Source organism: Mastigoproctus giganteus, chromosome 9 (assembly GCF_048544385.1).
Source record: "Mastigoproctus giganteus isolate SK-2022 chromosome 9, ASM4854438v1, whole genome shotgun sequence".
Classification (NCBI taxonomy): domain Eukaryota; kingdom Metazoa; phylum Arthropoda; class Arachnida; order Uropygi; family Thelyphonidae; genus Mastigoproctus; species Mastigoproctus giganteus.
The window spans coordinates 160,127,754-160,145,482 of record NC_143583.1 but is presented as its reverse complement, the minus strand read 5'-3'; the positions used below and the strand labels follow the sequence as shown (position 1 = coordinate 160,145,482).

General features: G+C 40.1%; 1 protein-coding gene across 1 annotated transcript in view; it reads left to right on the top strand.

Moving 5' to 3' along the window:
- Tmtc4 (Transmembrane O-mannosyltransferase targeting cadherins 4) overlaps positions 1 to 17,729 on the top strand; it is a gene marked incomplete at its 5' end in the record, with an annotated part of 433,994 nt that overhangs the window by 168,898 nt on the left and 247,367 nt on the right. The window lies entirely within an intron of this gene.

Genomic DNA, 17,729 nt, shown 5'->3' with positions numbered 1-17,729 from the left:
AGAGAGAGAGAGAGAGAGAGAGAGAGAAATAGAAGAGAGAGAGAAATAAAAGAGAGAGAGAGAGAGAGAGAGAGAGAGAGAGAAATAGGAGAGAGAGAGAGAAATAGAAGAGAGAGAGAGCGAGAGAGATAGAAGAGAGAGAGAGAGAGAGAGAGATAGGAGAGAGAGAGAGAAATAGAAGAGAGAGAGAGAAATAGAAGAGAGAGAGAGAGAGAGAGAGAGAGAGAGAGAGAGAGAAATAGAAGAGAGAGAGAGAGAGAGAAATAGAAGAGGAAGAGAGAGAAATAGAAGAGGAATAGAGAGAGAGAGAGAGAGAGAGAGAAATAGAAGAGAAAGAGAGAGACAGAGAGAGAGAAATAGAAGAGAGAGAGAGAGAGAGAGAGAGAGAAATAGAAGAGAGAGAGAGAGAGAGAGAGAGAAATAGAAGAGAGAGAGAGAGAGAGAGAGAGGAAGGAGTAAAAGGATTAAAAAATATTAAACAATAGGTGATTTGACGATATCTCATTACGTGAATTCCTTCACACTAAGTTACCCTGATATTACATTACTTCCAAAATTTCAGGTGGTAGATGACTTTCATGAACCGGTGAAATACCACCACTTTGCTTATTGGAGGCTTGAAGTGGTGAAACCCATGTTTAGTCTCTAGAGCAAAGTTTCCGGCATCCCCCCCCCCCATACTTATCCTTCAACCCATGCACGGTACTAAGTACTATAGGTTTTGATACCTTTCGTGTTTGGGGTTTTCATAAAAAAAAAAAAAAAATAAGCCAAGCTTCGCCAATGGAGAAGACTAATGTTCCTTATTCTCTGCAGATACCACGTGAATGCTACTTGGTGAATGCCACCACCACAACTGGGTGGTGGTGGCATTCACCGAGAATCCACTGGCGAAGTGTTGCCTATTTGAAAATCCAGCGTTGAAGCGTTGCTTTTCCTAGGTAGTTCAGTATCAGGGAAACTCATTGTGAAGGCATTCACAAAATGGGTGCCGGCAGCATGGTACAAGGTGGTGGATTTCGAAGTAATACACAATTTTAATATTTTCACTTAATTAATGAAACATTAAAACAATACAAATTCTTTCTTCCAAAATGCAAGTATTTTCGCTCGCTGATCACGAAACATTAGCTTTACTGTACATGTAAATCAGCCAAACTCGACTTAGTTAAAATATTGCATGTATTCGAAAAATTGGTGAAGAAAAAATTTATTATCACGTGCACCACCTTGAAAAATTAGCATTAGTAAAGCCATATTATGCAAGAAAGCAAGCTTATACAGCCAAAGAAAGCAAGCTTACATCAGCCAAAAAAAAAAAAAAAAAAAAAAACCCCCTTCTCATTTCGCCACTCCAAATGTTTGTCTAGTTCTGCCTTGAATCTATTTAAGATATCATCTTCTATAATGACAGATGGAAGCTTGTTCCAGCAATCAACCACCCGCTGGCTAAAGGTAAACTTCCGCACATCTATCCTACAACTATCTTTCCTCAATTTGAATTTATGCCCTCTCAGACGATTATTCGGAGCAAGAGGAAGAATCCCATCAGCATTGAGCCGGCTCAAACCATTAAATGCCTTATACATCTCTAAAGGTGCCTAGTCTCCAGACACTAATTTGCAAAACTTGAGCCTTTCTTCGTAAGAGCAACCCTTGTTGCCCTTCTCTTTACTCATTCCGGCAGCTCTACATCCTTAAAATGAAGCCTCCAGACCTATATACAGTACTCAAGGTGTGGCCTGACCATTGCCTTGTACAAGGGAATAATCACCTCCTTATCCCTGCCAGAAAAATTTCTGTACATGATCGACAAGACACCATGAGCTACTCTTGCAGACTGTCTGCACTGCTCAGAAAACTTCATACCTGACTGCACAATAACCCCCAGATCCTTTTCATTCTCTACTACCATCAGTGTATTACCACACAGTTGATACGTTACTCTGAGGTTACTGCTTCCCATATGCAGTACTTGACATTTGTCAATGTTAAACTTCAGTTGCCACCTCTCAGCCCATCTGCTCAACCCTTATAGTCCTGTTGCAGTATCATACAGTCATTAGTATATTAACAACCCTGCCGACCATCATATCGTCTGCAAACTTAGACATTAAGCCTGATATACCATCATCAGTATCATTAATAAATACAGAAAACAACAATGGACTCAACACTGAACTCCGGGGGACTCCACTAATAACATTAGTCCATGAAAAGCAGTGTCCATTGATTACCACTCTCTGTCTTCTCCCACTTAACCATCCCTTTATCCATAGCGGCAATTTGCCACCAATTCCAAACTGCTCCAATTTGTGTAGCAGTCTTTCATGTGCAACAGTATAAAAAGCCTTTCTGAGATCCAAATATATGATATCAAAATTATTCTGTGTATGCAGTTCCTTTGTGACCACATTATGATATCCAATCAGATTGGTCAGACAAGACTTCCCTTTAACAAACCCATGCTGTATCCGAGCTATAACTGAAGTCTAGATGATCCTGCTTCTTTAAACCCCTCCATTAATTTGCATGGAACAGAATTTAAACTAACAGGTCTGTAGTTACTTGTGTTGGCCTTTGATCGTCATTTGTTAATTGGGGTCATATTTGCACATTTCCAGTTCATGGGTACCTCCCCCGAGTACAAGTAAGCTCTCATATAATTATTGCTAAGGTATTTCTTTTGCTGTCTCTCCTTTAATATAATTGGAAAAATCCCATCCACCCCAATTGCCTTTCATTTGTTTATCTTCAACAATTTCTCCTCCACTTTCCTCTCAGTTATTACAAAATCATCAAGCTCACTGACAGAGTTTAATACACCTCTGGCATTCCCCTCTTTGAATAACTCCTCATGTGTGAATGTAGACGCAAAATACTTATTTAGTTTGTTAGGTAGTACCTGAGCAGGATCATCTACAATTGAACCATTGATATCAACTGGACCAATCTGATATATCACCTTCCTTCTAGAGTTTACATTAGTAAAGAACACTTTTTTGTTTTTCTTTGCATCCTTTGCCAAAGATTTCTCATAATCTACCTTTACCTGCCTAACCTCCTTTGTGACTTGGTTACAGACTAGTTTATATCTTTCATAGGTTTCTGTGTCACCTGTTAATTTATATTAAATTAAATTAAGTTTCTGTGTCACCTGTTAATTTATTAATTTATATTAAAAATGTATACCATGCATTTTTATTCTCAGCCACATGTCTCGTTAATTCATCTGACATCCATTTAGGCCGGAACCTTGAACAATATTTCTTTTTTGGAATGAAAAGCCAAATAGCTTCCAAGATTAATTCTTTGAATCATTCCCATTTTGAATTTGTTGTTGGTAACATCATCAGTTTGTCCCACTGTCTGGAATTTAAAAAAAAAAAACAAAAACTCTTCCACCCCTGATGGTAGTTACCTCTTTGGTTTAAATCTCACTTCAGCACACTGTGATCACTGTCACCTAGTGGTTCCTTTATCTGCAGATTGTTAGTGCATGAAGAATCACTACTGATAATTAGATCAAGAGTATTACTCACTCTAGTTGCCTCCCAAACATGCTGCTGTAGAAAACAATCATCCAATAAATCAACAAAAGCTTTGCTAATGTGTGAGTGACCAACCCTGTCAATATCTGGGAAATTAAAATCCCCAATTATAAGACACTCTGATTTATTAGCCCACTGTATTTCTCTGTACAGTTGTTTTTTATACTTATCAGAGTCATTATAACACACTCTTACTCTCAATTTTGCTTTCCCAGTGCTTATGTCACACTAAACTGACTCGACACTGCTCTGTCCACCCATGTCGACCTGGCTATACTTCCTTTGATTTTATTTGTTTCTTATCTTATAGAATAACCCCTCCTCCCTTCTTCTCCTGTCTATCCTTCCTGTATGTATTGTACTCCCCAAATTCCATTTCTGCATTCCTGATATTTGTGTGACACCATGTCTCAGATATCCCAATGATATCTGCCTTTGATATTTTGACCAACTCCTCAAATTCATAAAATTTATTTACTAAACTCCTAGCATTGGTGTACACACAAGTATACATGCTCCTATTCCTATTCTTAGCTACCCTAACACAGCCCATGTATTTACTTATTCTGCAATGACTCCCAGAAGTCTGAAATCCCCTGCACCTTGATTTCCAGGGTGCTGCTCATTCCAATAGAAGCATTTTCACCTCTGCCAGTGGCTACTGTTAATCTATTATTCCGTGTATCTCCCCAAGTTAGCAGTTTTCTGACCCACCTAACACTGCCTCGATAGCATCAGCAAATATTCTTACACCTTTTATTTATTTTATTTTATCTCATCCGTGTAGAAGTAGTCTCTCTTGTTAACAAGCACTTTTCCGACCCACCTAACACTGCCTCGATAGCATCAGGAAATATTCTTGCACCCTTTCTATTTTTTTTCAGTGTATCCCATTCCTGTAGAAGCAGTCTCTCCTGTTAACAAGCACAAACCAGGCTGAGAAAAATTCTACACCCTGATCCTTGCACAATCTCTCCAGGGCCGAATTGATCGACAAGGTTCTCATCATATACTCCTATCGTGTCTGGACAGAATTTTACACACTTTCAAATTCAACCCTAATTCATGGCTTTTTTTCAATATTGGTCTGTAATTGTTAAGTAATTCTGCCGGTCTCCTACTCTTAATATCATTAGTGCAACATGTACAACAATATCACCTTTTGTGCTGTTAAAAGATGATATATGTCACAACGTCATCAACCTTTGCCCCTGGCAGACATACCTTGGTCCTGTTCCACCTATCCTTTTTGCACAATATATTCCCCATTTCCCTGATTGTAGAGTCACTGACAACAACTTGTTCCTGTGGGATCAGCTCATTTTGCCTTGGGGATTGCCGCTGTGTTGCATGATGTTCAAGTGCAAACTCTGGCATTGATTTGGCAGCTGAGTGCTTGATGGGACCCTCAATTTACATCCTTCGCTGGCATCTACCCTATCCTTCAAACTTTCATATAGGCCCCATAACAATGCTGATTTGGTGCCTGATTTCCTCACACTTCTTACATCGTGCACACACAAAGACATTCCCCTTGGCAATATCATGTCCCTTTCTGATAGATCCACAAACACCAAACATGCAGTACATTTCAAAATGCTGTGATTCAGAAGAGAGCCACCCCACTCAGTTCTCCCCTGAGCCCCAACACTCCTATTTAGCTTGAGCCTTTTGCTTTGCTGCTGTGATCTGAGTCATGATTTTAATTCAATAACAATACTAAAACATAACACTCAACTTATATCCCAATGCAGTTACAACACTATATACAGGGTGTTTCAGTTAAACGTTTCAGAACTTCTAAGAGGGGTAGGGTACATCCTGACAACTCGAAATCATATAGCAATGTGGGGTCGGAAATGCTTTCCTGAAGCGGTGTTGTACACAGAAGCACCATAAAGAAAAGAGACCGTAAGTGAGAAATTGTTTTAATAATACATGAAAAGAAGCAAAAGGTACATGGATTAAAGTAAGTGTTCGAAGTTTCTTCCACGGGCTACAATGCACGCCTTACATCTCCGACGCATGGACATCCGAACATTCTGGAATACTCCAGGCGAATTTCGAATTTCTTCGGCAGCTACTGCGATTCCTGCTGAAGTGTTGTTTTCCGATGAGGCATCCTTCACAAGGGAAGGAATTTTCAACACGCATAACGACCATATCTGGGCGGTCGAGAACTCGCATGCAATACGACGTCGTGCAACAGATTCGATTTTCGGTCAATGTATGGGCCGGTATTATGGGAGATCACCTCATCGGACCTTACCTGTTACCGTGTCGTCTAACCGGACCTATCTACTCGATCTTTCTGCAGCAAGTATTGCCACAACTTTTGAGAGATGAACAGATTTCTGCATCGACGCAACAGACAATGTGGTTCCAACACGATGGAGCCCCTCCATTATAGCGGAGATGTTCGTAACTACCTGGATGTCACATTTGGTCAACAGTGGATCGGACGTGGTGGTCCCGTGCGTTGGCCTGCTCGGTCACCCGATCTATCATGTCTTGATTTTTATTTCTGGGGTCATATGAAATCGCTAGTTTATGACACCCCTGTTGACAATGCTGAGGAGCTGGTTGCAAGAATCGCAGTAGCTGCCGAAGAAATTCGAAATTCGCCTGGAGTATTCCAGAATGTTCGGATGTCCATGCGTCGGAGATGTGAGGCTTGCATTGTAGCCCGTGGAAGAAACTTGGAACACTTACTTTAATCCATGTACCTTTTGCTTCTTTTCATGTATTATTAAAACGATTTCTCACTTACGGTCTCTTTTCTTTATGGTGCTTCTGTGTACAACACCGCTTCAGGAAAGCATTTCCGACCCCACATTGCTACATGATTTCGAGTTGTCAGGATGTACCCTACCCCTCTTAGAAGTTCTGAAACGTTTAACTGAAACACCCTGTATATATATATTTCAGTATCAGTTATCTCCAACCGAGTTACATTATATGAATTTCATATCTCTTATCAAGTTATATGTATTGATTTATAATGTTACTTTTGTAAAATCTACGTCGTTATATGAATTTAGTTAAAAAATGATGTGTGTAAAATCTAAGTAGTTGTAGTAGATAATAAACTTATCTGTTGCCACCCATGTGGTTCGAACTCTCCGCTAGCTAGCTATGTTAAATCACCCATTCTAAAAGCTTGACAAATATTACTGTCCTACATTACGATCTATGTGACAAGTTAAATTTATTATATCACATAAGTAGTGCTATAATTTATGATTTATAATCCTCTGCTGATGCTGATTACACTGCTACAAGTTACATAGAAACTACCAGTATCGGCTGTATCGATACGAAAACAAAGGTGCCAGATTTCAATGCTACTATTGATACAATGCTGGTAGAAATTGACTTGTTTTCTATGCAATTACAAGGCCAAGTAAAAAATAAATGCACCAGCATCGCTCTGAAAGATTTGCTGCTAAGCCAAGAGCTTAATTAAGACACTGTAGCTATTGTGATTGAACACGCTATTCCACCATGGTGTGTAGTTCATACCAACTAAGAAATATTGTTCAAGGTTTAGGCCTAAATGGATGTCAGATGAACTAATGAGACATATGGCAGAGAAGAAAAATGCATGGGATACATATAAATTAATGGGTGACTTGGAAGCCTATGATAGATATAAGCTGGTCTGTAACCAAGTCACAAAGGAGATTAGGCAGGCAAAGGCAGATTATGAGAAATCCTTGGCAAAGGATGCAAAGGAAAACAGAAAAGAGTTCTTTACCTATGTAAACTCTAGAAGGAAAGGGATGAATCAGATTGGTCCACTGGATATTGATGGTTCAACAGTTGAGGATCCTGCTCAGGTGGCTAACAAACTAAACGAGTATTTTGCATCTACATTCACACATGAGGAGTTATTCAGGAAGGGGAATGCCAGAGGTGAAGTAAACTCTGGCAGTGAGCTAGATGATTTTGTAATAACTGAGAGTAAAGTGGAGGAGAAATTGTTAAGGATAAACATAAAAAAGGCACCTGGGGTGGATGGGATCTATCCAGTTATATTAAAGGAGGCAGCAAAGGAAGTAAGCAAACCCTTAGCCATAATTATGAGCTTCCTTGGACTCAGGGGTGGTATCCATAGACTGGAGATGTGCAAATGTGACCTCAGTTCACAAAGGAGGATCAAAGGCTGACACAAGTAAATATAGACCTGTGAGTTTAACTTCTGTTCCAGTAAATTAATGGAGGCACTGGTTAAAGAAGCACTGCAGGATAATCTAGACAAGACTTTAGTTATAGCTCGGACACAGCATGGTTTTGTTAAGGGAAAGTCTTGCCTCACCAATTTGATTGGATACTATGATGCAGTCACAAAAGAACTGGATGCAGGGAATAACTTTTATATTATATATTTGGATCATAGAAAGGCTTTTGATACTTTTGCACATGGAAGGCTGCTGCACAAATTGGAGCAGTGTGGCATTGGAGGCAAATTGCTGTTATGGATAAAGGGTTGAAGGGGAGAAGACAGAGTGGTAATCAATGGACACTGCTCATCGTGGACTAATGTTATTAGTGGAGTCCCTCAGGGTTCATTGTTGTTTTCTGTATTTTGTGTTGTGTCCATTGTTGTTTTCTGTATTTTCATTTTCTGTATGATGGTATATCAAGCTTAATGTCCAAGTTTGCAGATGATACAAAGGTTGGCAGGGTTGTTAAGGACACTACTGATGCTATGCTGCTGCAACAGAATCTGGCAAATCTACACATTGACAAATGTAAAGTACTACATATGGTAAGCAGCAACCCCAGAGCAATGTATCAACTCTGTGGTACTACACTGGCAGTGGTAGAGAATGAGAAGGACCTGGGGGTAATTGTGCAGGCAGATATGAAGTTCTCTGAGCAGTGCAGATGGGCTGCAAGAGTAGCTCATGGTGTCTTGTCAATGATATACAGGAATTTTTCTAGCAGGATAAGGAGGTGATTATTCCCTTGTATAAGGCAATGGTCAGGCCACATCTTGAGTACTGTATACAGGTCTGGAGGCCTCATTTCAAGAAGGATGTAGAGCTGCTGGAATGAGTACAGAGAAGGGCAACAAGATTAGTGAATGGAATAAAGGGTTGCTCTTACGAAGAAAGGCTTAAGTTTTGCAAATTACAGTGTCTGGAGACTAGGCACCAGCGAGGTGATCTGATAGAGTTGTATAAAGCCTTGAATGGTTTGAGCATGCTCAATGCGGATGGGATTCTTCTTCTTGCTCAGAATAAACACCTGAGAGGGCATAAATTCAGATTGAGGAAATTTGCCTTTAGCCAGCGGGTAATTGGTTGGTGGAACAGACTTCCATCCCTTGTTGTGGTAGTTGATAGCCTAAATAAATTTGAGGCTCAGCTGGACAGGTATTTCGAACGAACAGACGGGTGAAATGGGAGTGTTTTTTATTTATTTATTTTTTTTTTTTTGGCTGATGCTGCATAAGCTTGCTTTCTTGCATCATATGCCTCTACTAATGCTAATGCTACATACCATCACGAAAAAGGATTAGAATTTGAAATTCCTAGGTGATGCACTTTATTTGTACATCAGTATGTTTCACCCATCTATCTGAGCCTTATACTCTCAGATTTTATCAGAAAATGATAGTGTCTGATATATATTGAAGTTTTTACAACTTATTAATTTAGATAATTTTATTTTGGGTGCTTTACTGTTTTTTTTTTTTTATATATTATTTTATAATATATAGCAGAGCTCTATGATGTTCAATACGTTTTATGTTGATATCAATATTTGTAGAAGAATAAGAGAAATTTTTTACTTTTTTTACTATACTTAGAACACTTCCGTATGATGCTCTTCAGAAATTAAAATAAATAAAAGATTAATGCAAAAAATGATTGAAAACAATTCAAAAATTATTAAAAATTCAAAAAACAATTAAAAATTAATTTAAAAAGTTTAATGTAAATTTTGGAAAGCAATTTTTTCTCCTCAAATTTTGAAGAACTATTTTCTTTCCTCAGTCGTTTGAAAATCGTTTTTCAAAATTTTTGTTAAAAGTTTTCAATTATTATTATTTTTTAAATAATTTTATATAATTTTTAATTTTTTTAAAAATTGTTTTCAATAATTTTTGCATTAATCTTTTATTCATTTTAATTTCTGGAGAGTATCATATGGAATTGTTCTATGTGGTAAATTTCTCTTATTCTTCTACACACACACACACATTGGAGTGGTATGGCATTAAGGGCAAGTTGCTGCAATGGATAAAGGGATGGTTGAGTGGGAGACGGCAGAGAGTCGTAATAAATGGACACTGCTCTACGTGGTCTATTGTTATTAGTGAAGCCCCCAGTGTTCAGTGCTGGGCCCATTGCTGTTTTCTGTATTTATCAATGTTTTTGATGAAGGTATATCAGGCTTAATGTCCAAGTTTGCAGATGATGCAAAGGTTGGCAAGGTTGTTAATATCAGTAAAGACAGTACGTGACTGCATCAGGATCAGAAAAGTTAGGCAGATGGGCTGAGAAGTGGAAACTGAAGTTGCCACTTCTCTTTTCACAAATGGAAAGTACAGCATATGGGTAGCAGCAACCCAAGAGAAACGTACCAACTGTGTGGTACTACAATCAGGGAAGTGGAGAATGAAAAAGACCCAGTGGTAATTTTGCAGTCAGATATGAAGTTCTCCGAGCAGTGCGGATGGGCTGCCAGAGCAGGTCATGGAGTTTTGTCAATGATGTATAGGAATTTTGCCAGCAGAGGCAATGAGGTGAATATCCCTTTGTATAAGGCCATGGTCAGGCCACACCTTGAGTACTGCATACAGGTCTGGAGGCCTCATTTTAGGAAGGATGTAGAGTTGCTAGAATGAGTATAGAGAAAGCATTAGCATTAGTAGAGGCATTTGATGCAAGAAAGCAAGCTTATGCAGCATCAGCCAAAAAAAAAAAAAAAAAAAACCCACTTCCACTTCACCCCTCTGTTCGTTCAAAATACCTGTCCAGCTGAGCCTTAAACTTATTTAGGCTATCAACCTCCACTACAAGGGATGGAAGTCTGTTCCACCAACCAACCACCCGCTGGCTAAAGGCAAATTTCCGCACGTCTATCCTACATCTGTCTTTCCTCAATTTGAATTTATGCCCTCTCAGGTGATTATTCTGAGCTAGAGGAAGAATCCCATCAGCATTGAGCATGCTCAAACCATTCAAGGCTTTATACACCTCTATCAGATCACCTCGCTGGTGCCTAGTCTCCAGACACTGTAATTTGCAAAACTTAAGCCTTTCTTCGTAAGAGCACCCCTTTGTTCTCTTGCAGCCTGTCTGCACTGCTCAGAGAACTTCATATCTGCCTTCACAACCACCCCCAAGTCCCTTTCATTCTCTACCACTGTCAGTGTAGTACCACAGAGTTGATACGTTGCTCTGGGGGTTGCTGTTTCCCATGTGTAGTACTTTACATTTGTCAATGTTAACATGAAGTTTAACATTTGTCAATGTTAAACTTCATTTGCCACCTCTCAGCCCATCTGCTCAACCTTTCCAGATCCTGTTGCAGCAGCATAGTGTCAGTAGTGTCCTTGACAACCCTGCCAACCTTTGTATCGTCTGCAAACTTGGACATTAAGCTTGATATACCATCATCAGTATCATTTATAAATACAGAAAACAATAATAGACCCAACACTGAACCCTGAGGGACTCCACTAATAACATTAGCCCACGATGAGCAGTGTCCATTGATTACCACTCTCTGTCTTCTCTCCCTCAACCATCACTTTATCCATAGCAGCAATTTGCCTCCAATGCCACACTGCTCCAATTTGTGCAGCAGTCTTCCATGTGCAACAGTATCAAAAGCCTTTCTAAGATCAAAGTATATAATATCAAAGCTATTCCCTGCATCCAGTTCTTTTGTGACTGCATCATAGTATCCAATCAAATTGTCAGGCAAGACTTCCCCTTAACAAAGCCATGCTGTGTCCGAGCTATAACTGAAGTCTTGTCTAAATGATCCTGCAGTGCTTCTTTAACCAGTGCCTCCATTAATTTTCCTGGAACAGAAGTTAAGCTCACAGGTCTATAATTACTTGTGTCAGCCTTTGATCCTCCTTTGTGAATTGGGATCACATTTGCACATTTTCAGTCTATGGGTACCTCCCCTGAGCCCAAGGAAGCTCTCATAATTATGGCTAAGGGTTTGCTTACTTCCTTTGCTGCCTCCTTTAATATAACTGGATAGATTCCATCCACCCTGGGTGCCTTTCTTGTGTTTATCTTCAACAGTTTCTCCTCCACTTTACTCCCAGTTATTTCAAGATTCTGTAGCTTACTGCTAGAGTTGAATACACCTCTGGCATTCCCCTCGCTGAATAACTCCTCATGTGTGAATGTCGATGCAAAATATTCATTTAGTTTGTTAGCTACCTGAGCAGGATCATCAACAGTTGACTCATCAATATCAAGTGGACCAATCTGATTCATCCCCTTCCTTCTAGAGTTTACATAAGTAAAGAACTCTTTGCTGTTTTTCTTTGCATCCCTTGCCAAGGATTTATCATAATCTGCCTTCGCCTGCCTAACCTCCTTCGTAACTTGGTTCCATATCAACTTGTATCTATCATAGGCTTCTGTGTCATGTGTTAATTTGTAAGTATCCCATGCATCTTTCTTCTCTGCCATATGCCTCATTAGTTCATCTGACATCCATTTTGGCCTAAACCTTGAACAATATTTCTTAGTTGGTATGTAAAGCCTAGTAGCTTCCAAGATAAGTTCTTTGAATGCTTCCCATTTTGAATTTGCTGTTGGTAACATCATCAGTTGGTCCCACTGTATAGAATTTAAATACTGTCTCAGTCCATCGTAGTCGCCTTTACGGAAGCAATAACCCTTCCCTTTACCCCTAATGGTAGTTACCTCTTTGAATAAATCCCACTTCAGCCCACTGTGATCACTGCCACCTAGTGTTTCATTTATCTGCAGATTCTTAATGCATGAAGAATCACTACTGATAATCAAATCAAGAGTATTACTCCCTCTAGTTGCCTCCCGAACATGCTGATGTAGAAAACAATCATCCAATAAATCCACAAAAGCCCTGCTAGTGTGTGAGTGACCAGCCCCCAAATTCCAGTCAATATCTGGGAAATTAAAATCTCCCATTATAAGGCTCTCTGATTTACTGGCCCACTCTATTTCCCTGTACAGTTTCTTATTATACTCATCAGAGCCATTAGGCCTATAGCACACTCCTACTCTCAATTTTGATCTCCCAATGCTTATGTCACACCAAACTGACTCAACACTGCACTGCCCAGTGATGTCGACTGGCTTCACTTCCTTGGTTTTTATGTGTTTCTTAACTAATAGCATAACCCCTCCCCCCTTCCTATCCTGTCTATCCTTTCTGTAGATGTTGTACTCCCCAAATTCCAACAAGGTTGGTGAGAGGAACAAAGGGGTGCCCTTACCAAGACCAAGAGAGACTTAAGTTTTGCAACTACAGCATCTAGAGACTAAGCACTTGCGAGGTGATCTGATTGAGGTGTATAAGGCTTTGAAAAGTTTGAGCATGCTCAATGCTGATAGGATACTTCTTGCTCAGATTAAGAACCTGAGAGGACATAGATTCAAATTCAGTAAAGACAGTTGTAGAATAGATGTGCATAACTTTGCCTTTAGTCAGCGGGTAGTTAATTGCAGGATAAATTTAAGGCTGAACTAGACAAACATTTAGAGTGACTGGATGAGTGAAATGGGAAGGGGTTTTTTTTTTTTTTTTTTTTGGCTGATTCTGCATAAGATTGCCTTATTGCATCATATGCCTCAACTAATGATAATGCTAATATTATTTTATAATATTAACTGGCTTTACTATTCTATATATATTTATATTTAATACTATTTGACTTAGTGCACTGTATCTTCAAAAAGGCCTCTAAGGTTGGGAGAGTACATATCCAGAATTTAAAACAAATACACCAACCGTTTAATTATAATGGTTTAATACTAGAAACTAAAATGTACCAAACGATACTACACTGTAAAATGGTATATGCAAAAGACTGATTTACAAAATAAATATACGATGAAACTTTAATATACAATAAAATATAAATAAATAAATAAAATATTTAAAATACAATAAAGATAAGAGCGATAAAACATTGACTGGAGTTTTTGGAGGCTTCCGCCTCCTTTCTCAACAACAATGATGTTTAAGCAACACATCCTTAAGTAACAGGCTCACAGCACACACGTGGTTGACCAGGTGCATGCTCAATATTTCTTCCATACGATCCAGAACCGGAAGCGGCTCGGGAGCATGGAAATATAAAACGCTCGTCTTTTGCCAGGACCACAGCTTCTAGTAGGGGGTAAAATCGAACACCCCTGTCCCTATTCATACTATTGTTCTCAGACGAGCCTATCCACAAACTCTCTAGCCACTTACGGTCCCAGAACCTATGCGCCCGGTCAAGGATGACAGCATTCACCGGGGAGACCTGATGATGTTTCTCCCAATAATGCTCAGCAATGGCGGACTTATTGAACTCTGCGGTCTGTATAGCTCGCATGTGCTCCCCCAGACAGTCTTTTAGTCGCCGTCCTGTCTCCCCCACATAACATTCCCCACAGTCCGGGCATTCGATCTCATATTACGAGCCCACTACTGGAATCCCCAGGAATGGGGTCTTTGACCTGTGACAACACTGTGTGCAACTTCCGACCCGGAAGCTGCACACAGCGTGTCTGAAAGTCACGTAGCATTCTTGAAACTCGATCTGACAAGCCCGGATAGTAGGGAATATAAACTGTGGCGACTGGAATGGACGGTATTTCATGATTAGGCTCCACGCCTCATTATATTTATCAATGACCCTCTGGGGGTAACCGCATTTCATAAGATCCACCCTAACTCGCCCAATTTCTTTCTCTCTCTCCTCAGAGGTGCTACAATGCATCCTAACCCTACCCAAAGTGCCCTGGCCACGCTGTTTTTATGCTGGGCAGCCTGTGCTGACCTATAATGGGTGTACTGACTCTTACACATAGGCTTCCTAAACACTGTAGTACTAATCCTGGAGCCTTCTCTACTCACCATTATGTCCAGGATTGGGAGGGAACCATTCACTTCCACCTCTGAGGTGAACTGTATAAAAGGAGAGAAATCATTGAGAAAGCCAACTACATCCTCTTCTCTCCCCTTTTGCACCAAAGTGAACGTGTCATCCACGTATCTCTTCCACTTGCGCATAGGGAACTCCAAACTTGTAAAAACCCTATTTTCTAACTCTTCTATTGCCAGGTTCTAATAGGAGAACCCATAGCTGTGCCGTGAACCTGTTTGTACATCACTCCTTTATACAGCAAAGTCGTACTCGAAAGACATAATTCTACACCACAGCATATATCCTCTACACTTAGGTGCGATCTAGTACTTAGGGTATCATCTCTTTGCAGTGCCACCTTTACACATTCCACCCCATGGGCTATGGGTATACAATGGTTTAGAACAACGTGTTAATAAGATTTTGGTTTAGAACAACGTGTTAATAAGATTTTCTATCCCCTTTACATTTAACATATGTCAGGATGTTAGTTCATAATAGGGTTGGTAGGATTGCACATTTATATAAGATGAGGCACATTAGCAAATTCAATACGCTATTGGAAGAACAGGCAAATATGTATAGGGTTAATAAATCTAATTTTATTCATAATCTGAGTTGTAAACCTTTAACTACAGAGCAAGAGGGGGTATTTGCTTTAGAGCCCAAGTTTGCCTTGTTACCCCCTAAACCTCCGATTACTGAGACAGCTATGGGTATTGAGTGAGCAATTCGTAAATTGCCAGAACCCATTGCTAATCGTATCCGGGTAAAAGCCTCAGCCATCCTATGTCAGGCCAGAAAGGCTACCCCTAATCTCACCCGTAATCAAATGAAAGCGTTAAAGGAACTTAAGCATGATGAAGATATTGTGGTTCTGCCGGCAGATAAGGGTAGATCTACAGTAGTATTAAATAGTGATGATTATCATAAAAAAGCACTAGTTTATTACAGGATGATAATACATACAAGGTCATCTGCAGAAATCCTCTAGCCGGTTTAGAACAACGTGTTAATAAGATTTTACAGCTCTGGTTAAAAACGGGTAAGATTTCTAAAGAAAAGTACTGGTCTATGCATGCAACGGGGTGTCAGCTGCCCAGGTTTTATGGGCTGCCGAAAACACATAAGGTGGGGGTCCCGTTACGACCCATTGTTTCTTTTGTTGGGAGCCCTACCTATGCTTTGTCAAAATTCCTGGCGCAGCTGATTTCTCCTATAGTGGGATGGTCCATGTTTGTTGCTAAAGACAGTGTGGATTTTGTGAACTTTGTTAAAAGTCAAAATGTAGGGGAGAATGAAATAATGGTGTCGCTCGATGTGTTGTGATTATTTACTTGTATACCCATAGCCCATGGGGTGGAATGTGTAAAGGTGGCACTGCAAAGAGATGATACCCTAAGTACTAGATCGCACCTAAGTGTAGAGGATATATGCTGTGGTGTAGAATTATGTCTTTTGAGTACGACTTTGCTGTATAAAGGAGTGATGTACAAACAGGTTCACGGCACAGCTATGGGTTCTCCTATTAGCGCCATTGTCGCAAACCTGGCAATGGAAGAGTTAGAAAATAGGGTTTTTACAAGTTTGGAGTTCCCTATGCGCAAGTGGAAGAGATACGTGGATGACACGTTCACTTTGGTGCAAAAAGGGGAGAGAAGAGGATGTAGTTGGCTTTCCTCAATGATTTCTCTCCTTTTATACAGTTCACCTCAGAGGTGGAAGTGAATGGTTCCCTCCCATTCCTGGACGTAATGGTGAGTAGAGAAGGCTCCAGGCTTAGTACTACAGTGTTTAGGAAGCCTATGTGTAGGAGCCAGTACACCCATTATAGGTCAACACAGGCTGCCCAGCATAAAAAACAGCGTGGCCAGGGCACTTTTGGGTAGGGTTAGGATGCATTGTAGCACCTCTGAGGAGAGAGAGAAAGAAATTGGGCAAGTTAGGGCGGATCTTATGAAATGCGGTTACCCCCAGAGGGTCATTGATAAATATAATAGAGGCGTGGAGCCTAATCATGAAATACCGTCCATTCCAGTCGCCACAGTTTATATTCCCTACTATCCGGGCTTGTCAGATCGAGTTTCAAGAATGCTACGTGACTTTCAGACACGCTGTGTGCAGCTTCCGGGTCGGAAGTTGCACACAGTGTTGTCACAGGTCAAAGACCCCATTCCTGGGGATTCCAGTAGTGGGGTCGTATATGAGATCGAGTGCCCGGACTGTGGGGAATGTTATGTGGGGGAGACAGGACGGCGACTAAAAGACCGTCTGGGGGAGCACATGCGAGCTATACAGACCGCAGAGTTCAATAAATCTGCCATTGCTGAGCATTATTGGGAGAAACATCATCACGTCTCCCCGGTGAATGCTGTCATCCTTGACCGGGTGCATAGGTTCTGAGACTGTAAGTGGCTAGAGAGTTTGTGGATAGGCTCGTCTGAGAACAATAGTATGAATAGGGACAGGGGTGTTCGATTTCACCCCCTACTAGAAGTTGTGGTCCTGGCAAAAGACGAGCATTTTATATTTCCATGCTCCCGAGCCGCTTCCGGTTCTGGATCGTATGGAAGAAATATTGAGCATGCACCTGGTCAACCACGTGTGTGCTGTGAGCCTGTTACTTAAGGATGTGTTGCTTAAACATCATTGTTGTTGAGAAAGGAGGCGGAAGCCTCCAAAAGCTTCAGTCAATGTTTTATCGCTTTTATCTTTATTGTATTTTAAATATTTTATTTATTTATTTATATTTTATTGTATATTAAAGTTTCATCGTATATTTATTTTGTAAATCAGTCTTTTGCATATATCATTTTACAGTGTAGTATCGTTTGGTACATTTTAGTTTCTAGTATTAAACCATTATAATTAAACGGTTGGTGTATTTGTTTTAAATTCTGGATTAGTGCACTGTAGCCTTAGGATGTGACATTTGTTATTGCAGGTGGAATAATGATAAGCCTTGCATCCATTTATATTCTAACATCTTATCCTTTCTCTCAGACTTATCATCACACAGCTCCCATGTCCTGTTTATTTGACGATTTCAGTGGTGATCATCCATTGTGGGATAT